General features: G+C 43.6%; 1 pseudogene; it reads left to right on the forward strand.

The window, feature by feature from the left end:
• The first annotated feature begins 14,780 nt into the window (after nucleotides 1–14,780).
• On the forward strand, nucleotides 14,781–15,369 carry LOC121277492 (annotated as a pseudogene).
• The last annotated feature ends 6,399 nt before the right edge of the window (nucleotides 15,370–21,768 follow it).

Genomic DNA, 21,768 nt, shown 5'->3' on the forward strand with positions numbered 1-21,768 from the left:
TACAGGCGACGAAATAAGAGTGAAAGGGATATGTCAAGTCCTAGTGCAGTATGGGGAGCAGTCTGCAAATTTATCCCTTATACTAGTAGCTAGGGCAGACCCCAGTTTAATTGGTCACAACTGGCTCAAAAAGATTAAATTGTAATGGGCTGAGATTTAATCAGAATGAAAAACTTGCAGGAATTGTTACAGAAGTACGTTTCCATTTTCAGTGGTGAGCTAGGAAGGATTTGTGAGCTACAAGCCAAAATCCACGTCGATCCTAATGCAACCACCAGGTTTATCAGAGCCAGACCAATCCCTTATGCTCTATGGGACAAGTTTGAGACTGAGATATACATGCTGGAAAGCTGGGTATTTTACAACTGGTGCAATTTTCCGAGTAGTTGGCAACCATAGTACCGGTACTGAAGCCAAACCAAAGTGTTCACTTATGCGGTGACTATAAGTTAACTGTAAGCAGAGTGACCAAACTTGATAGACACCCAATACTGAAGATGGACAAATTATATTTGAATTGGCAGGGGACATCACATATTCAAAACTCGACATAAGCCACATCTACCAGGAGGTAGAGTTGGAAGAAGGCTCGAGGGAATTCATGACCATCAATACACTTTAAGGATTGTATCAATATACTTGACTACCCTTTGGGTGTGCTATTTTCCAGTATACCATGGAAAATCTGCTTCAGGATTGCCAATGTCGTTGTTTATCTGGATGGTGTCTTAGTCACTGGATGAACTGACAAACAAAACTTAGTTAATTTGGAGGAGGTTCTGAAATGCTTGAAGTGAGAATAATGTCTTATCCAAGACAAAGAGGTAGTTTACTTGGACCATAAGGTCAACACACAGAGCCTGCATCCTGTGGAAGAAAAGGTCAAGGCTATTCGCGAGGCACCTGCACCGAGAAACATTACAGAACTAAAGGTCTTCTTAGACATGTTAAACTACTACGGGTGATTTCTCCCAAATCTATCCACTCTACTGGCTCAGTTTCATGCATTGCTTAAGAAAAACCATAAATGGATTTGGCAAGCTCCACACTGGGATGCCTTTCTGAAGGTAAAACAATTGTTAAGATCATCAGCCCTACTGGTCCACTTTAATCCAACGAAAGAATTGATTTTAACTTGTGACGCTTCCCTTATGGAGTAGGGGCTGTATTTTCACACTGGATGGCTCCGAATGACCTATTGGTTATAGATATATAGCATGCCCTGTGCTGCAGAGCAACAATATTCTTAAATTAAGAAGGAGGGCTTGTCTGTTGTGTTTGGTGTTCAGAAATTCCATCAATACTCCCATGGTCACCATTTTCACATAATGTCCAACCATAAGCCTCTGCTGGGATTATTTGGAGAAGATAAGACAATAACCCCCATCACATCTGCTCGTATCCAGGGGTGGGCACTGATATTGGCTGCTTACCAATACACGTTTATTCACCGATCAGGAAGCCAGATTGCACATGCTGATGCGCTGCCCCCCCCCGCCCCCCACCCTCCCACCGCCAGATAACAACATGAAGTTCCAATTCCCCAGGAACTTGTTATAGAGTCATTGAGGTCTACAGCACAAAAAAAAGCCTTTTATCCCATCGAGTCTGTGCTTGTCAAACAAGTACCTAACTATTCTAATCCCATTTTCCAGCACAAGGCCATAGCCTTGTATGCCATGGCATCACAAGTGCACATCCAAATACTTCTTAAATGTTATGAGGATTTCTGCCTCTACCACTGCTTCAGGCAGTGATTTCCAGATTCCCACAACCCTCTGGGTGAAAAAATTCTTCCTCACATCCCCTTTAAACCTCCTGCCCTTATCTTAAATCTATGCCTCTTGGATATTGATCCCTCCACCAAAGGGAAAAGTTCCTTCCTGTCTACCCTATCTATGCCTGTCTTAATTTTATACACCTCAATCATGTCCCCCCTCAATCTCCTCTACTCCAGGGAAAATAACCTCAGTCTACCCAATCTCTCCTCATTATTAAAACTCTCCAGCCCAGGCAACATCCTGGTAAATCTCCTCTGCACTCTCTCTAGTGCAATTACATTCTTCCTATAATGCGGATTCCAGAACTGCTCACAATACTCTACCTGTGGCCTAACCAGCAGTTATACAGTTCCAGCATAACCTCCCTGCTCTTATATTCTATGCCTTGGCTAATAAAGACAAGTATCCTATATGTCATCTTAACCATCTTATCTACCTGTCCCGCTACCTTAAGGAACCGGTGGACATGCACACCAAGATCCCTCTGACCCTCGGTACTTCCCAGTTCATTCATTGTGTATTCCCATACTTTGTTTGTCCAGAGAGTGCAGAGGAGATTTACCAGGATGTTGCCTGGGCTGGAGAGTTTTAGTTATGAGGAGTGATTGAATAGACTGGGGTTATTTTCCCTGGAGCAGAGGAGGTTGAGGGGGGACATGATTGAGGTGTATAAAATTATGATGGGCATAGATGGGCAAATAGGAAGGAACTTTTCCCCTTGGTGGAGTGATCAATAAACAGGGGGCATGGATTTAAGGTAAAGGGCAGGAGGCTTAGAGGGGATGTGAGGAAGGATTTTTCAGCCAGAGGGTGTTGGGAATCTGGAACTCACTGCCTGAAATGGTGGTAGAGGCAGAAACCCTCATAACATAAGAAGTATTTGGATGTGCACCTACGATGCCATGGCATAAAAAGCTATGGGCCTAGTGATAGAAAATGGGATTAGAATAGTTAGGTACTTGTTTGACTGGTGCAAACTCAAAAGGCCGATGGGCCCTTTTCTGTGCTGTAGACCTCTATGAATCTATGACGATATATTCTCCTGTAATCTAAGGCTATCCTCCTCAATATTTGTCACCCCACCAATTTTTGTGTCTTCTGTGACGTTACTGATCTATGTCCCTTGGATATTGATCCCTCCACCAAAGGGAAAAGTTCCTTCCTGTCTACCCTATCTATGCCCGTCATAATTTTATACACCTCAATCATGTCCCCCCTCAATCTCCTCTGCTTAAAAGAAAATAACCTCAATCTACCCAATCTCTCCTCATAACTAAAACTCTCCAGCCCAGGCAACATCCTAGTAAATCTCCTCTGCACTCTCTCTAATGCAATTATATTCTTCCTATAATGCGGATTCCAGAACTGCTCACAATACTCTAGCTGTGGCCTAACCAACGTTTTATATAGTTCCAGCATAACCTCCCTGCTCTGATATTCTATGCCTCGGCTAATAAAGGCAAGTATCCTATACGCCGTCTCCTACATTCAAGTCTAAATCGTTTATCTATACCACAAACAGTAAGGGACCCAACACCGATCCCTGTGGAACCCCACTGGACACAGGCATCCAGCCACAAAAACACCCCTCAGCCATTACCCTCTGCTTCCTGCCACTCAGCCAACTCTGGATCCAGTTTACCAAATTGCCTTGGATCCCATAGGTTCTTACCTTCGTTATCAGTCTCCCATACGGGGACCTTATCAAAAGCCTTGCTGAAATCCAAGTAGACTACGTCAAATGCATTGCTCTCACCCACACACCCGGTCATCTCTTTGAAAAATTCAATAAAATTCGTCAGACATGACCTTCCCTTAACATAACTATGCTGACTGTCCTTGATTAATCCCTGTCTCTCCAAGTGTTGATTAATTCTGTTCCTCAGAATTACTTCCAATAGTTTCCCCACCACTGAGGTTAGACTGACTGGCCTGTAGTTCCCTGGTTTATCCCTTCCTCCCTTCTTGAATAACGGTATCACATTGGCTGTCCTCTAGTCTTCTGGCACCTCTCCTGTGGCCAGAGAGGTATTGAAAATTATTGCCAGCACCCATGCTATCTCTTGCCTTACATCACTCAACAGCCTGGGATACATTTCATCTGGGCCTGGAGATTTATCTACTTTTAAGCATGCCTTAAGCATGGCTTAGAACTTCTTCTCTTTCTATGTTAATTTCTTTAATTATATCATAGTCCTTCTGCCTGATTTCCATACCCACGTCATCCCTCTCACTTGTGAACACTGACACAAAGTATTAATTTGGAACCCAACCTACGTCTTCCGGCTCCACACACAAATTACCACTATGGTCTTTAACGTACCCTACTCTTTCTCTAGTTATCCTCTTACTCTTAATGTACTTATAAAATAACTTTGGATTTTCCTTTATTTTACCTGCCAATGTTTTTTCATGCCCCTTTTCAGCTCTCCTAGTTTCTTTTTTAAGTTTCACTCTACACATTCTACACTCCTCTAGAGCTTCCACTGTTTGAGATGCCCTCAGCATCTGCCATAAGCCTCCTTTTTTCTCTTTATCCAATCCTGTATATCCATCGATATCCAGGGTTCCTTGGATTTGTTGGTTCCATCCTTTATCTTTACTGGAATATGTTGGCCCTGTCCTCTCCCTATTTCCTTCTTGAATGAGTTCCACTGCTCTGATGCAGATTTACTTAAATGTAGCTGCTCCCAGTCCACTCTGGCCAAATCATATCTGATCTTATTAAAACTGGCCTTCCCCCAATTTAGAACTCTGATTTATGGGCCATCCTTGTCCTTTTCCATAACATCCTTGAATCTAATGGATTTATGATCACTATCTGCGAAATGATCCCCCACTGATACTTCTAACACTTGCCCAGCTTCATTCCCTAAGATTAAGCTCAGGACCACCCCCTCTCTTGTAGGTCCTTCTAAGAATTCCGTTCCCTCTAAACCTATCACACTACTATTAACCCAGTTAATGTTGGGGAATTTGAAATCCACCACTATTACTACCCTATTATTTTTACACTTCTCTGAAATTTACCTATATATCTGCTCTTCTTTTTCTCTCTGACTGTTTGGGGACCTGTAGTCCACTCCCAGCAATGTGATTGTTCCTTTTTTGTTTTTCAGTTCTACCCATATGGCTTCATTTGAGGAGCCTTCTAAGATGTCATCCTTCCTTTCTGCTGTAATTGATTCCATGATCAATATTGCGATACCCCCCTCCTCTTTTACCTCCTTCCCTGTCTCGCCTGAAGATCCTATATCCTGGAATAGTGAGCTGCCAATCCTGCTCCTCTCTCAATCATTTCTCTGTGACAGTAATGACATCATACTTCCATGTGTTAATTTGTGCCCTCAACTCATCTGCCTTATTCATCAGAATCCTTACATTAAAATAAATACCATCCAACCTTGTCAAACTCCAGCATGATGCCACTACCAAACACATCTTCCCTTCACCCCCACTGTCGGCATTCCGTAGGGATCGTTCCCTCCGGGACACCCTGGTCCACTCCTCCATCACCCCCTACTCCCCAACCCCCACCTATGGCACCACCCCATGCCCACGCAAAAGATGTAACACCTGCCCCTTCACTTCCACTCTTCTCACCGTCCAAGGGCCCAAACACTTCTTTCAAGTGAAGCAACATTTCACTTGCATTTCCCCCAACTTAGTCTACTGCATTCGTTGCTCCCAATGCGGTCCCCTCTACATTGGAGAGACCAAACGTAAACTGGGCGACCGCTTTGCAGAACACCTGTGGTCTGTCTGCAAGAAAGACCCAAACCTCCCTGTCGCTTGCCATTTCAACACTCCACCCTGCTCTCTTGCCCACATGTCTGTCCTTGGCTTGCTGCATTGTTCCAGTGAAACCCAATGCAAACTGGAGGAACAACACCTCATCTTCCGACTAGGCACTTTACAGCCTTCCGGACTGAATATTGAATTCAACAACTTTAGGTCTTGACCTCCCCCCCCCACCATCCCCATCCCCTTTCTGTTTCTTCCCCCTTCCTTTTATTTTTTTCCAATAAATTATATATATTTTTCTTTTTCCCACCTATTTCCATTATTTTTAAATATTTTTAAATCTTTTATGCTCCCCCCACCCCCACTAGAGCTATAGCTAGAGTGCCCTACCATCCATTCTTAATTAGCACATTCGTTTAGATAATATCACCAACTTCGACACCTATGTGTTCTTTTGTTCTGCTGTCTGTGACATCTTTTGATGATCTGCTTCTATCACTGCTTTTGCCTACAACCACACCACCCCCCTCCACTTCTCTCCCCCCACCCAACCCCACCCCCCCACCACCTTAAACCAGCTTATATTTTACCCCTTCCTGGGATTCGCCTAGTTCTGTCGAAGGGTCATGAGGACTCGAAACGTCAACTCTTTTCTTCTCCGCTGATGCTGCCAGACCTGCTGAGTTTTTCCAGGTAATTCTGTTTCTGTTTTGTATTTCCAGCATCCCCAGTTTTTTGTTTATTGTTTTTATCCCTTGTGCCTTAACTGGTCTATAATTTCTAGCCTTCCAGACTCACTTGCTCTCTCTTCTAACTTTGGCTGTGCATCTCCCACTGCTGAACCTTCTCTGAGGATCCCATCCCCCTGCCAAGTTAGTTTAAACTCTCTCAAACAGCGCTAGCAAACCTCCCTAAAAGGATGTTGATCCAATTCAAGTTCAGGTGCAACCTGTCCACCTTTTACAGGTCCCACCGCCCCCAGAAACAGTCCAAATATCCCAGAAATCTAAAGCCCTCCCTCCTGCACCATCTTTCCAGCCACGCATTCATCTGGACTAACCTCCTATTTCTTTATTCACCAGCGCGTAGCACCAGAAGTAATCCAGAGAATACTACCTTTGAGGTCCTGTTTATTAATCTGTTTCCTAGCCCCCTAAATTCTGTTTGCAGGACCTCATTCCTCTTTCTACTTATGTCATTGGTACCAATATGTACCACAATTGCTGTCTGTTTGCTCTTCCCCTTTAGAATGCCTTGTAGCTGTCCAATGGCATCCTTGAAAAAGGGAAAAGGAGTGTGGGAGGAGCCAGGAGTTGAAAAGGAGCTGGGAGAGCACAGGTGACTGAAGGAGTACAGTGAGGAGGGAAAGAGGTGATCCTTTGAGTACTGTGAGTATGGTCGGGTAAGTGCTACTTTTATCGCTTACAGTTTTTAAGATCTTATTTTGTGGTTCATCATTTGTAAGGGCTATATTCTGTAACAACAAGGACCAGGGAAGAAGGGCCCCAGAGTAACTGATATTATTTAATATCAAGTATATTCTAAAAGGTTTAATTTAATTTAAAGGGGTAAGTCATGGCAGGAGAGCTCAAAGCCATGGTATGCTCCTCCTGCTGTATGAGGGAAGCCAGGAACATTTCCAGTGCTCGGGGCCAGCATGTGTGTGGGAGGTGTCTTCAGCTGCAGCTCCTGGAAGCCTGGGTTTCAGGGCTGCAGTAGTGGCTGGGGATGCTGTGGAGCATCCGCGAAGCGGAGAGTATCATGGATAGACGGAAGGTGGTCACACCAGAGGCTAAGAGTCCACAGGCAGGAATGGAATGATTAACCACCAGGCAGAGCAAGAGGACTAGGCAGGCAGTGCAGGAATCTCCTGTGGCTATTCCCCTGCAAAACAGACATACTGCTTTGGATACTGTTGAGGGGAATAGCCTCTCAGGGGAAAGCAGCAACAGCCAAATTCATTGCACTACAGTTGGCTCTGCTGCACAGGGGAGGAGTAAAAAGTGTGGGAATACAATAGTTATAGGGGATCCAATTGTAAGGGGAATAGATAGGTGTTTCTGTGGCTGCAAACGAGACCCCAGGATGGTATGTTGCCTCCCTGGTGCTAGGGTCAAGGATGTCTCTGAGTGGCTATAGGACATTCTGAAGTGGGAGGGTGAACAGCCAATGGGTTGTGGTACACATTGTTACAAGCGACATAGGTAAAAAAAAGGATGAGGTCCTAAAAGCAGAATATAAGGTGTTAGGACGTAAGTTGAAAAGTAGGACCTCAAAGGTAGTGATCTCAGTATTATTAGAAGTGCCACATGCTAGTTAGATTAGAAATAGCAGGATATATCAGCTGAATACATGGCTGAAGAGATGGCATGTGGGGGAGGGTTTCAGATTCCTGGGACATTAGGACCGATTCTGGGGGAGGTGGGACCAGTACAAACTGGACAGGTTACACCTGGGCAGGACCGGGACTGATATCCTAGGGGGAATATTTGCTAGAGCAGTTGGGGAGGGTTTAAACTAAAATGGCAGGGGGATGGGAACCTATGCAAGGAGTCAGAGGAGGGGGAATCTAGGATAAGAACAAAAGACAGAAAGGGGAATAAGAAAAGTGATAGGCAGAGAAATCAAGGGCAAGAATCAAACAGGGCCTCAGTGAAAAATATTGGGAATGGGACAAATAAGGTTAAAAAGACAAGCCTTAAGGCTTTATGCCTTAACACGAGGAGCATTTGCAATAAAGTGGATGAATTAACTGCGCAAGTAGATGTAAACAGGTATGATATAGTCGGGATTACGGAGACATGGCTGCAGGATGACCAGGGATGAAAACTGAAAATCCAGGGATATTCAGTATTTAGGAAGAACAGACAAAAAGGAAAAGGTGATGGAGTTACATTGCTGGTTAAAGAGGAAATTAACGCAATAGTGAAGAAAGATATTAGCTCCGACGATGTGGAATCTGTATGGGTAGAGCTGAGAAACAAAAAACATTAGTGGGGATTGTATATCGACCCCCAAACTGTAGTGGTGACGTTGGGAATGGCATTAAACAAGAAATTAGAGATGCAAGCAATCAAGGAACATCTGTAATTATGGGTGACTTTAATCTGCATATAGATTGGGCAAGTCAAATTAGTAACAATGCCGTGGAGGAGGAATTCCTGGAGTTTATATGGGATGGTTTTCTTGACTAATACATTGAGGAACTAACCAGAGAACAGGCCATCCTAGGCTGGGTATTATGTAATGAGAAAGGAATAATTGACAATCTAGTTGTGTAAGGCCCCTTGGGGATGAGCGACCATAATATGATATAATTCTTCATCAAGATGGAGAGTGACATAATTGATTCTGAGAGTCCTGAATCTTAATAAAGGAAACCTCAATGGTATGAGGCACGAGTTGGCTATGATGGATTCGGAAACGTTACTTAAAGGGATGACGGTGGATAGGCAATGGCAAACATTCAAAGATTGCATGGGTGAACTGCAACAATTGTTTATTCCTGTCTGGTGCAAAAGCAAAAAATGGCACTAAACCATGGCTTCCATGGGAAATTAGAGATAGTATTAGATCCAAGAAAGATGCATACGAGTTGGCCAGAAAAAACAATAGACCTGAGGATTGGGAGCAGTTTAGAATTCAGCAAAGGAGGACCAAGGGATTAAGAAGGGGAAAATAGAGTATAAGAGTAAGCTTGTGGGGAACATAAAAACGGGCTGTAAAAATGTCTATAGGTATGTGAAGAGAAAAAGATTGGTGAAGACAAATATAGGTCCCTTACAGTCAGAAACAGGGGAATTTATAATGGGGAACAAAGAAATGGCTGACCAACTAAATGCATACTTTGGTCTGTCTTCACAAAGGAAGACACAAATAACATACCAAAAATGTTGGGGAACACAGGGTTTAGTGAGAGGGAGGAGCTGAAAGAAATCAGTATTAGTAGGGAAATGGTGTTGGGGAAATTGATGGGATTGAAAGCTGATAAATCCCCAGGGCCTGATAATCTACATCCCAGAGTACTTAAGGAAGTGGCCCTAGAAATAGTGGATGCATTGGTGGTCATCTTCTGAGATTCTATAGACACTGGAACAGTTCTTACAAAGTGAAGGGTAGCTAATCTAACCCCACTATTTAAAAATGGAGGTAGAGAGAAAACAGGGAATTACAGAACAGTCAGCCTGATGTCGGTAGTGGGGAAAATTCTAGAGTCCATTATAAAAGATTTAATAGCTAAGCACTTGGAAAACAGTGGCAGAATCGGACAAAGTCAGCATGGATTTATAAAAGGGAAATCATGCTTGACAAGTATACTGGAATTTTTTGAGGATGTAACTAATAGAAATGATGAGCGTGAGCCAGTGGATGTGGTTTATTTGGACTTTCAGAAGGCTTTTGACAAAGTCCCACATAAGAGATTAGCATGTAAAATTAAAGTGCATGGGATTGGGGGTAGTGTATTGAGATGGATAGAAAACTGATTGGCAGACAGGAAACAAAGGGTAGGAATAAACGGGTCTTTTTCCAAATGGCAGGCAACGACTAGTGGGGTACCGTAAGGATCGGTGCTGGGACCCCAGCTATTCACAATATATTACTGATTTAAATGAGGGAACTAAATGTAATATACCCAAATTTGCAGATGACACAAAGCTGGGTAGGACGGTGAGCTGTGAGGAGGATGCAGAGATGCTTCAGTGTGATTTGTACAAGCTGAATGAGTGGGTAAATGCATGGTAAATGCAGTATAATGTGGATAAATGTGAGGTTATCCACTTTGGTAACAAAAACAGGGAGGCAGATTATTATCTGAATGGCTATAAATTGAGAGAGGGGAATGTGCAACGAGACCTGGGTGTCTTCGTATATCAGTCGCTCAAGGTAAGAATGCAGATGCAGTAGACGGTAAAGAAGGCAAATGGTATGTTGGCCTTCATAGCGAAAGTGTTCGAGTACAGGAGCAGGGATGTCTTGTTGCAGTTATAGAGGGCCTGGCTGAGATCACACCTGGAATATTGTGTGCAGTTTTGGTCTCCTTATCTGAGGAAGGATGTTCTTGCTATAGAGGGAGTGCAGCGAAGGTTTACCAGACTGATTTCTGGGATGGTAGGACTGACAAATGAGGAGAGATTGAGTCGATTAGGATTATATTCACTGGAGGTCAGAAGAATGAGGGGGGATCTCATAGAAACCTATAAAATTCTAAAAGCACTCTACAGGGTAGATGCTGGAAGGATGTTTCCGATGGTGGGGACGTCCAGAACCAGGGCTCACAGTCTGAGGATACAGGGTAGACTACTTAGGATGGAGATGAGGAGAAATTTCTTCACCCAGAGAGTGGTAGGCCAGTGGAATTCGCTACCACAGAAAGTAGTTGAGGTCAAAACATTGTGTATTTTCAAGAAGGATTTAGATATAGCTCTTGAGGTGAAAGGGATCAAAGGATATGAGGAGAAAGTGGGAGTAGGCTATTGAGTTGGATGATCAGCCATGATCATAATGAATGGTGGAGCAGGCTCGATGGGCCGAATGGCCTACTCCTGCTCCCATTTTCTATGTTTGTATGTTTGACCCTGGCACCAGGGAGGCAACATACCATCCTGGAGTACATCTATGGCTGTAGAAATGCCTGTCTGTTCCCCTTACTATCAAGTCTCCTACTGCTATTGCTCCTCCTCTCTTTTTCTTCCCCGCACCCCATCCCCCCCACCCCACTGTGCAGCTGAGCCACTCACAGTGCCATGAGTGTGACTGCACTTCCCAGAGGAACCATTACTCTCACCATTATACAACACAGCAAAACGGTTCTGGAGCATGATGCACCCTGGGATTTCCTGACTATCTGCCTGACACTTTTCTTCTGACTTTTGGTCACCCATTCCTTCTCTTTCTGCACTTCAGTAAGCTGTGGGGTGACCACGTCTAAAAACATGCTATCCACAAAACTCTCAGTCTCATGGATGCACCTCAGCGCCTCCAGCTGCTGCTCAAGCTCCGAAACATGGAGCTCAAGTAGCTTCAGCTGGTGGCACTTCCTACACACGTGGTTGGTCAGAGTGCAAAGAGCATTTGGGACTTCCCATATGTTGCAGGTGGTACATAACACGGGACCGAGCTGCCCTGCCATGCCTCTTGTTGAAAAAAAACCCTTTACTTTAATTTAAATACTGTAAAGAAACGTTGAGTTATTTATGTACTTTAAATAAAAACTAGAACTCTTACCTTTCCTTAGCTTAAACTATTTGAAACTGGAGAAAAACACTTACCGACTACTCACCAATCTGCTCTCACCTTTGTGCTGATGTCAAGTTTTGAAGCTTCCACGTGTTTGCGCTGGTTCTGATCTCTCCGCTGCTCTCTGGAGCTGTCTTGTGATGTCACTCTTGTTATGTTCAACAAGAACTGAATGCAGGACACTCTTCCCAGACTTGTCTTAATGCTAAATTTTTTAGATTCCTCCCCTGACCAGGCCAAACAAATCCGTGAGTGGATAAACCGAGATCCACTTTTATCTCACGCCCGGGAGCAGGTCTTGAATCGATGGTAAGGCAAGCCAAAGTCTGCTGACATGAAACCCTATATCAATCGCAGATATGAGCTCACCTGCTTGGATGGCATATTGCTCTGGGGAGCACCGAGAGGCGAAGGCCATTACTGGCTGAATTACATAGCACTCACTCTGGCATTTGAAGGATGAAGATGCTCACACACAGCTACTTGTGGTGGCCAGGGATGGACATGGACATCAAAATCCTAGTCAAAAGTTGCCTTCAACACCAGCAGGTGCAAAAGCTACCCGCCTTAGCTCCATTGCACCCATGAGAATGGCCAGGGCGGCCATGGGTGCACCTCCATGCTGACTACACAGGGCCATTCTTGGGCACAATATTCCTTTTACTAATAGACACCACTCCAAGTGGATGGATGTCTATGAAATCAGGTCACTCACATTTGTTGCCACCATAGACCATTTGTGACAGAGTTTTACAATGCACAGATTACCAGAGATGCTCATGTCGGACAACGGGACTGCATTTACCAGTGGGGAGTTCCACAGGTTTACAACACTCAACGTTATAACTCATATCAAAACCTTGCCTTACCACCCTGCCTTTAATGGTTTGGCTGAGCGGGCGGTCCAAACTTTTAAGTCTGGGATGAAGAAGCTGGACGGGGATTCCATCAGCACCGGATTGTCATGGTTCCTGATCGCATACCGGACAACATCGCACACCAACCACCGGTATAGACCCTGCTGAATTACTAATGAAGAGATGTCTCCCTACCCTATCAGGCCGAATTTAGCGGGGAGGGTGGAGAGAAGCCAAGAGGCCCAGAAGACTAGACGCGATGGCCATAATCATGAAATAAGTTTCATGGTGGGAGACACAGTTCTCGTGAAGAACTTTGGAGATGGGCCCAATTGGCTATTAGGCGAAGAGAGTGGCATGACAGGACTTCTCTCCTACAATGTGTCGGTAAATTGCTGAGTAATTAGATGACACATGGATCATCTCCGGAGAAGAGAGACAGTCTCACAAGAAGGAATGCAGTCAGCATTTGTGCTTGAGTCTGCACTGCAAGTGGAGGAAATGTCACACAATTTGGAAGTACCTTTTGGACCCAAGAGGGTTGAAGACACAAACATGCCCACTTCCACTGAGGAGCCTGGTGGTTGACCCCTGAGAAGAGGGTCTCGGAAAAACCAGCCAAGGCCATTGAGCTATGATGCTCGACATGTCCAAGGAAGCCTCCTGAGAGGCTTGAATTTTAAACATTAATAATTGGGATGTTGTGATGCTTGTCAATTGTATTTTCAAGTAAAGGGGAGGGATGTGGTAAAGCAGGGTGCTATGTACCTTTAAGAGAATGGAGTTAGTCGACCATGTGACTGTATTGACCAATCACTATACAGCACAGGCTTCTTGGGTAACTGGAAGTCTAGAGCTGGAAGTGATTGAAGAAGCACATATGGTGTGAGTGCTCTGTTCTTAGTTCCAATAAAACATGTGTTTGTTCAGTTAATCGGTCTCTCTGCCAATGTTGTCTCAAGTACCAACTGATGTGTTAATATCAAGGGCGCAGCTAGTGTTTGCCAGACAAAGCGAACCTGATAACCAAAAACATAAAATTATAATTGCCTAATAATTTTTCAAAATTATTTTACAAGATGTGGGCGTCTCTGGCTGGGCCAGCATTTATTAGCCATCCCTAATTGGCTTTGAGAAGGTGGTGGTGAGCTGCCTTCATGAACCGTTGCAGTCCATGTGTGTAGGTACAGGCACGGTGCTGTTAGGAAGGGAACTCCTGGATTTTGACTCAGTGACAGTGAAGGCCTGGGTTGATGCTGGGAGGTCCATCTGGTTTCATCCCTTATTGATTTTTCTTGTAGCAGTTTTGACACAACTGAACAGCTTGCTAGGCCATTTCAGAGGGCATTTAAGAGTCAACCACATTGCTACATCTGGAGTCATATATAGGCCAGACCAAATAAGGATGGCAGATTTTCTTTCCTAAAGGGCTTTAGTGAACTAGATGGGTTTTTAACATGACAATAGTGCTGAGGACACATGAAAAGTTGATTGATTGAGATTGGTGATAACCTCATTAAAGCAGCAACAAAACTTGCAGTGGCCTAAAACATAAGCCTGGTAAGTTCATAATGTGTTGAGGTGAACACTCTTGTTTCTCAAATTTCAATCACAAACATTCAATCTCTAAAAATTAAGATTGAAAAGGCAAAGCCAAGGATCTGCTATTACAGTCTAGTGTGAACATCCTTAAAGAATGGTGTTTCATGAGCAATTTAACACTGATACCCTGTTCCAGCCCTTCAATTCAACCAACATAACTAGGGAATTTGCATAATTCCCACTAGATGATTAAAGAAAAATCCCAATGAATATCATTTTGACTCCTATAGATATAACCCCCTCTTCCTGCACACAATAATGAAGAATAAACCACCTTTAGTTGCTGTGGTTGTAATCCCAGATATTAACTGTGATGGCAGGAAATACAAAGGCTCTGTTTTTGGGTGTTTTGAAGAGAAAAAGCAGATGCATAAACATCTAAAGTGATCTGAATCTCACAACGTTGGGTTTCTTTTCTTGAATGAAAATTGCTTAATTTGATCCAGGTGAAACTAATTTTGGATGAATTGCCATCGTTAATAATACCATCAGATAGAACAATATTTAAGACCTGACTTCATGCTGGCAATGGAGAACCTTGCCCACCGAAGTTGGCAAGATGCCCACTGCCGTGATTGCGGAAAACTCGCTGGGATTCAGCAAACTGTTGGAGCAGTGTGAGATCCAGGAGCTGGAGGCTCTTGGTGGAATAGCAACACCACAAGCTTATAGTCAACTGCTTGCTTTATATCTGCTATACAATGATATGAATACTGCATGGTACCTCTGGAAGAGAATACCTCAAGTAATCAAAACCACTAAGCCTGAGTTGGGAGCAATTTGGTCTGTGGGACATTAGAATCTGGCAAAGGGAATTTCCTGGAATTTACACGGTGATTAGCTCACATCAATGGTCTGAAACCATCCAGCCTATCATGGAGGAACTGAGAGATGCTACAAGACGACGTGCCTTTGGTGTTGTTGCCCAAGCGTAGACCTCGATCAGTGCCGATGATCATGCAGCCTTTGTGGGACCTCCAGTACAAGATGCTGCTAAAGCCGTATTAGAACAAGGGTGACAGGCAGATCCATCTATATAAATGGTTGTACCCAAAAAGACAGAACCTCCCCCAGTACCACAGATTCCTAATGAACAACAGTTGGCCAGACTAACTGACTATGTGGCCTTCCTCGAGAATTGACAAATTCCAACCACCAAGAGAGGGAGACACGAAACCCAGCCGTGCCAGTTTCTTGTCTTGAGAATGACAGAGACCAGCAGAATTTCTGTGTATACTAACCTTGACTAAAAGGAGACTCTTAAAGTTGCTCTCGAATGTTCTTCTAAATATTAATGTCACTGAATTAAAAGCCCTCTCCAGGGGAAAAAAAAAGCAACACATACAAAAAATTCATGTTTGTGTTCGGCATGATTTCTGACTGCTTTGGTTAGAAAAGCATATGCAGCTAGTGGCCAAATTTCCACTACGGTCTATCGTTTGGTGAGGGTTCTCACTGAGTAGTGTAAAGTTGGAGAATTAATTAAAAGCTGCTTTTGTTCTTGGAATTCAACCAAATTGGGCTGCTGATTTTTCCTGAAAAATGACCTGAGCTTATCTATGCTAAGCGATGCACTGGAGAGAACTTTGCACTGTTTTGACATCCTACTGAGAACTGAACAATTCAGTAAGAGTAGGGCAACCTAACAGTGTGGCTAATGAAAAGTATATTCCTTCTGAAATATATATTTTTTTGGATCAAGATTTTAGGCAGAAGAAGGAAAAGGGCTCAAACAATGTCAGTTCTGACTTTACCTCTTGGATGGCAAGAATCAAATCTTGGCTCGCAATTTCCTTGATCTTCTCACACTCTTTTTTGCAACTTTAGCAGGAGTTTGGCCTGCAAGGCTGGAGTTACCATAGAATTCCAACATTGGAGTGGAAACAGCTCTAAGGAAATTCTAGTATTCTAAATCCAGAAAGATCCAGACCTTATAGGATCGAACGCTGGGTTTCCAATACTATGGTAAGAGCATTACATTTCAGAAATTTTGATACATAAAACAGTGCTCCTCCAACTTTTTCCTGATGTGACCCCACTTTAATACCTCAGACTTTGTCTGACCCCAGAGTGAAAATTGGGGGTTGGTAGGGAATGAGTTGTGGTCGATGAAGGTGGAGTCAAGGGTGGTTAGCGAGTTGTTGAGCTGGGGGGTGGGGGGAGAATTGTTGACCAGGATATAAAGGGTTGAAAATTATTGGGTTAGCCTGAAAAAAGTGGAAACCAACCTCTTTACAGGCTGTGGTTGTAGCAGCAATCAGGCTTCAGAAAACAGATGATTAAACCGTGACCACTGTCAGAAAAAAGCAAAAGGACATTTAAAGGGGCCTTGCAGCTGTCAAAACTTGGTCCGAGCTCCATGGCCACCATTACTGCCTGAGAAATCATGACCCCAAAATTTCATCCCATGACCCCACTGGGGTTCGTGACCCAAAGTTTGGGAACCCCTGACATAAAACATATAATTAGAGTTTAATGATAAGTCCTATAAGTGTAACAATGTCTTTACAATAAGTTAGTCGCATGAAAAGGATGGTTAGAATTTTAGATTTTACATAAAATCAGCATTCACCTTTTCACTTTCACTGACAAGTTATGTCTGTATGAATATTAAGATCTATCTGTGGAGAGTATTGGGAGTCTACCAATTTTTTTTGTCACAATTCCTCATTCAACATAAGATATATTTGAACTCGTGAAGAGACAATTCATTCTTTTTCTGACTGAAATTTAATAAAAGAAGAGGCTTTAGAAGTGAAGGGAATATCAATAATTGATTGAAGCCTTTTATCCTGTTACTAGTAATTAGGAAAGACTTCAACAATCCATTTTTAAAAGTGAAGAAAATGCATCAAATTGCTTTCAACCAAATGCAATTAGAAAGTTGTAATTCTGGTTTGATTTGACAAAAAAAGGATTATATCAAACCGCAGTTACTGATCTGATATATCACAAAAATTCATAAGAGACAATTGAAGGAGAAAATAGGAAAATGAAAGAATCAATTTTTACTCCCTCTCTGGGTAGCACCCTGCATTTACACCCATTTGAAGAAAAAATAATGGCAGGAAAATCCTCTGAGGCTCTGCTGGTCATCTGCCATAGGTAGGTAAATGTGCCTTCACCTAACAAGCCTTCAAAATGGGAACTCCTGGTGCTCGAGGCACCTGCTCTTAGCTCCACCGCCCTGACAACATTTGTCAAGGCAGGCCAGAGAATTCCAGTATTGGCGGATGCAGTCGGATTCATGATATTTTCTCATGGGGTCTGGAGAGATGGCTGGGATTGTGGAAGGAGCTAGTTTAGATTTTGGCAGTAAAGGGGAATGATATCAAAAAACAAGATTGAATTCAACTGACATAGCTAGTAATGAGCTGTTCATTGCTGCAAATATTTAATTATTAATTATTAATTTAATTATTCAATTATTTAATTCCTCCAGCACCCAGCAGTGGGCAGGCAGCTTTTCATTCTATTTAGTTCACTTGGAGCCACTGAGAGCTGACTGTTCCCAATCTTAACCTGCCCTTAATGAGCAGGCAGGAAGGACATCAAACATAGCCAAAAGGGTCCTTTCCCACAAATCTATAGCAAGATCTGACTGAGGTCATCAGGATCTGACTGCAATTTTAACTGGATAACCCGAGCAAGAAACTGCAGTGACTTTCCTACCAGGTTGAAGAAAACAATTAAGAAGATTGATTCCAGAAGAGTTCCAAACAGCTAAGTTTTTTTTACTTTTTTTGTGGGGCTAGGAGAAACAGAAAAGTCCTCTTTCCTTTCTCCACTCATACTCCCCCATTTTACAACCATACTGAGAAGGCCCCAGCAGCCTGTCCTGCCAACTATCTCTGGGCTGCATGATTTTCTGCAGCCTCTCATGAAAATGGATGGTCAGTCACTTGGTGGGATTTAAATGAATTAAAATATCCCAGGCCTATTTCTGCAGCTATGGGTGAGATTCTACTCATCCACGCAAAGTACACTCTGAGTTAAAATTTGGATTTATGGTGAAGTAATTGTTTTCTTTTTTTAGAACGACTTTCCAATTTTCATTCCTTTTCTCCTTTCCTCATTTGAAGGCATGGGCCCCAAAATTCCGAGGGCTGGCCAGGGTGTAAACCCAACTTACATACAGGGGAACCTGGAAATATAGGTTTAGTTCCACCCCTTTTGGAATTTCTTGGGATTAGGCCAGAGGCAGAATCTTCTGGCTGGTGTGCGGGTGGCGGAGTCCGCACACCAGCGCTTAAAATGTCATGCGATGACGTCGCACGAGTGCCCCAACGTCAGCGCGCGGCATCGTGATATTTCGGTCGGCGGGCGCACTATGAAGCTATGCATGATTTTAAAAATTTTCTGTTTTTAGAGTTTCACAGAGTTTCAGCGATCTCCCTGATGCAGCACTTTGCCTCAGGGGGATGCATGTTCTTTCACGTGCATGCGCGAAAGAGCACACTCTGGCAGTTGGGAAATCCTCCCCCCGCCTGCACAGGAAACACATGGCGCTTCCCGTCAGGCAACATGCTGGGCGGGCCTTAATTGGCCCACCCACTTAAAATGGCAGCGGGGCCTGTTTCGGCATCAGTGATCAGCTGCCCACCCGCCACCGAGTCGGTCGGACCCGCCCACCCATCAAGGGCAAAATTCTGCCCCAGATATTTAAATCCCAGTCATTGTATGTGTGTGTACGTGTATCTGGGATGGGGTGGGTGGAATGGTGTAGAAAGAATGGGCGCAGAGGAAAGTGAATGGACCTTTTGTTTACACTTATTTTGTGAAGGGGCAAGTTAGAATGAGTCTCCAGACCCCTGCTGCAAATCCCTCTATTTTTCAAAGCACTTAAAAGAGATCACATGAGTCAAAAGCATGGTGCGAGTTTTTTTTTGAGGCCTTCCAAAGACCCCAAAACCTTTGGTAGAGGAAGGTAAGCGATCCCAGAAAGAGATTCTCTAGCCTTCCCTAGTCTTCCTCAGTCAGACTGGCTCCAAAGAGTTTCTGAGGATGATTTTATTTGCAGCCTAGTTGTGCCTCAGGAGGAATCATTTCCTTCTGCGAAGTTCAGTTTGGGTCAAGCTAGGGCGGTCAGCTCTTTTGCAGCATGGAGACAGTGGTGACCCACCGCAGCATATCAACTTTCTCTGGGATGTGTATTATGGTCTCTGGCTTTGGACAATGGAGGTCAGGGTCCCACTACATCCCAGGAGTCTCCAAGCCTATAGGGCTTTCATGAGGTACAGTTTCACAAGAACCCTTGAGTATATCTCATTTGAATGACCATTCTTAAAGTCTAGGCACTGAATACTGGGAGTTTATTTCATACTGGGTGCTGTCACAGATGAGCCCAGTCCTCTCCTCATATGACTTGTCCATGTGGGCATATCGAAGCAAAGGAGAAGAAAACAGGCATGAGATTCCTCTTTCAAATGGGAAGGGACAATGTTCACATTTCTGCTTAATTAACGAATCCACTAATTAAACCAAAGAAATGCACATATGAGGAGCAGCAATGTTTGAAAATAGTTTGTTAATGGTTCATTATTTACAGAGAAAGCAAGGATTCTCCCACCTTTCATTAAGAGGGGATATGCACTGTTAGGAGTTCAAATTCTGTACGAGTTTCTCCTCCTTAATCCAAGAGATTGATGCTGTGACATCAGCACTTACCAAAAAATGTCCTGTAAAATTAGTTCCCAAAGGTTCGAGTGTTCAACTGTACATCCCATGGGAGAATTCATTTTATCAAGTTTTGAGGCCATATACAGGGCATGTGGTATGTGGCCTCATTAGGCTCAGCAGAATTATTAACGAATGATCGTGGATTCCACAATGAATTCTCTGTGGCCTTTTGCCGCACAACTCATTTATTGAGTACCCACATCAAACAGGACAGGTCCCTGCTTTTCACTACACAACTCCACTACTTGGAGCTAGGTTAGCTAATTTTAGAGATATTTCCTGCTCTTTTTGACTAGTCAAAGTGATCACTGTATATCATAGTTGGTATATTTGTTTTTTCTGGTGCTTCTTGTTATTTTTTCTGCAAGTTTGGATAAATTCAGCCCAACCATGAATTAATAGAATGACATAACAGGTTGGAGGAGCTGAATGGCTACTCTTGTTCCTTTCATGAACCTTTGTTACACATCTCCAACATAGCAGTCATTTTATTACCATTTGATATCCACAGCCATAAGTGTAGTTGGCATGGGCCAGCTGGCCCTCCCAGGAGCTGTCTTGAATTCTTTTACAAAGCTAAGGAATTTTCCCTGCTATGGCTCCTTGAGGGACAGTTTGGAAGATCTCCTCTGTTCCTACCTGTTTTAGTTGCCAATTTGTGCATACCCCTTCTGTTGATTGACTGCCAGCTGTGAGCACTGTTGCCTCTGAGCCAGAAGGTTGTGGGTTCATAATCCCACTCTAGGACCTTAGCACATAAACCAAGACTGAAACTCCAGTGCAGTACTGCGGTATGGTGGGGATGGGGGTTGGTGGGGAAAGGGGGTGGCTGCACAGTATTAATATAGCTGGTCCACTTCAGTTTCTGGTCAATGGTAACCCCCAGAATGTTGTTAGTGGGGATTCAGCCATCGTAATGCCATTGAATGTCAAGTGGAGATGGTTGGATTCTCTCTTGTTGGAGGTGGTCATTGCCTGGCACTTCTATGGTGCGAAAATGTTACTTGCCTTTTATCACTCCAAGCCTGAATGTTGTCCAGATCTTGCTGCATAACAGCACAGCCTGCTTCAGTATCTGAGGAGTTGCAACTGGTGCTGAACATTGTGCAATTATTAACAAACATCCCCATTTCTGTCCAATGATAGAACAAAGGTAATTGATGAAGCAATTGAAGACAGTTTGGCTTAGGACACTAAGCTGAGGAACTCCTGCAGTGATATCCTGGAACTGAGATAATTGACCTCCAACAGTCACAACCATCTTCCTTTGTGCTAGGTATGACTCCAACCAGTGGAGAGCTTTCCCCCGATTGCTATTAACTCCCATTTTGTTCAGGGTCCTTGATGCCACACTCGGTCAAATATTGCCTTAGTGCCATCTTACCTCTGGACTTCAGCTCTTTTGTCCATGTTTGGACTAAAGTTGTAATGAGTTCAGGAACTGAGTGGCCCTGGCAGAATCCAAACTGAGCATCAGTGAGCAGGTTATTGCTGAGCAAGTGCCACTTGATAGCACTGTCAATGACCTCTTCCATCACTTTACTGATGATGAAGAGCAGATTGATGGGCAACAATTGGTGAGGTTGGATTTATCTTGCTTTTTGTGTACAGGACATACTTGGATAATTTTCCACATTGCTAGATCTGATTTGTTGGTTGTGGGATCACTTAGCCATGTCCATCATATGCTGATTTCACTGTCTGGCTTGCAGGTAGTCCTGTGTTGTAGCTTCACCAGGTTGACACCTCATTTTTAGATATGTCTGGTACTGCTCCTGCATGCTGTTCTGCACTCTTCATTGAACCATTGTTGATCCCCTGGCTTGATGGTAATGGTAGAGTCTGGGGTTTACTGGGCTATGAGGTTA

This window comes from Carcharodon carcharias, chromosome 4 (assembly GCF_017639515.1).
Source record: "Carcharodon carcharias isolate sCarCar2 chromosome 4, sCarCar2.pri, whole genome shotgun sequence".
Classification (NCBI taxonomy): domain Eukaryota; kingdom Metazoa; phylum Chordata; class Chondrichthyes; order Lamniformes; family Lamnidae; genus Carcharodon; species Carcharodon carcharias.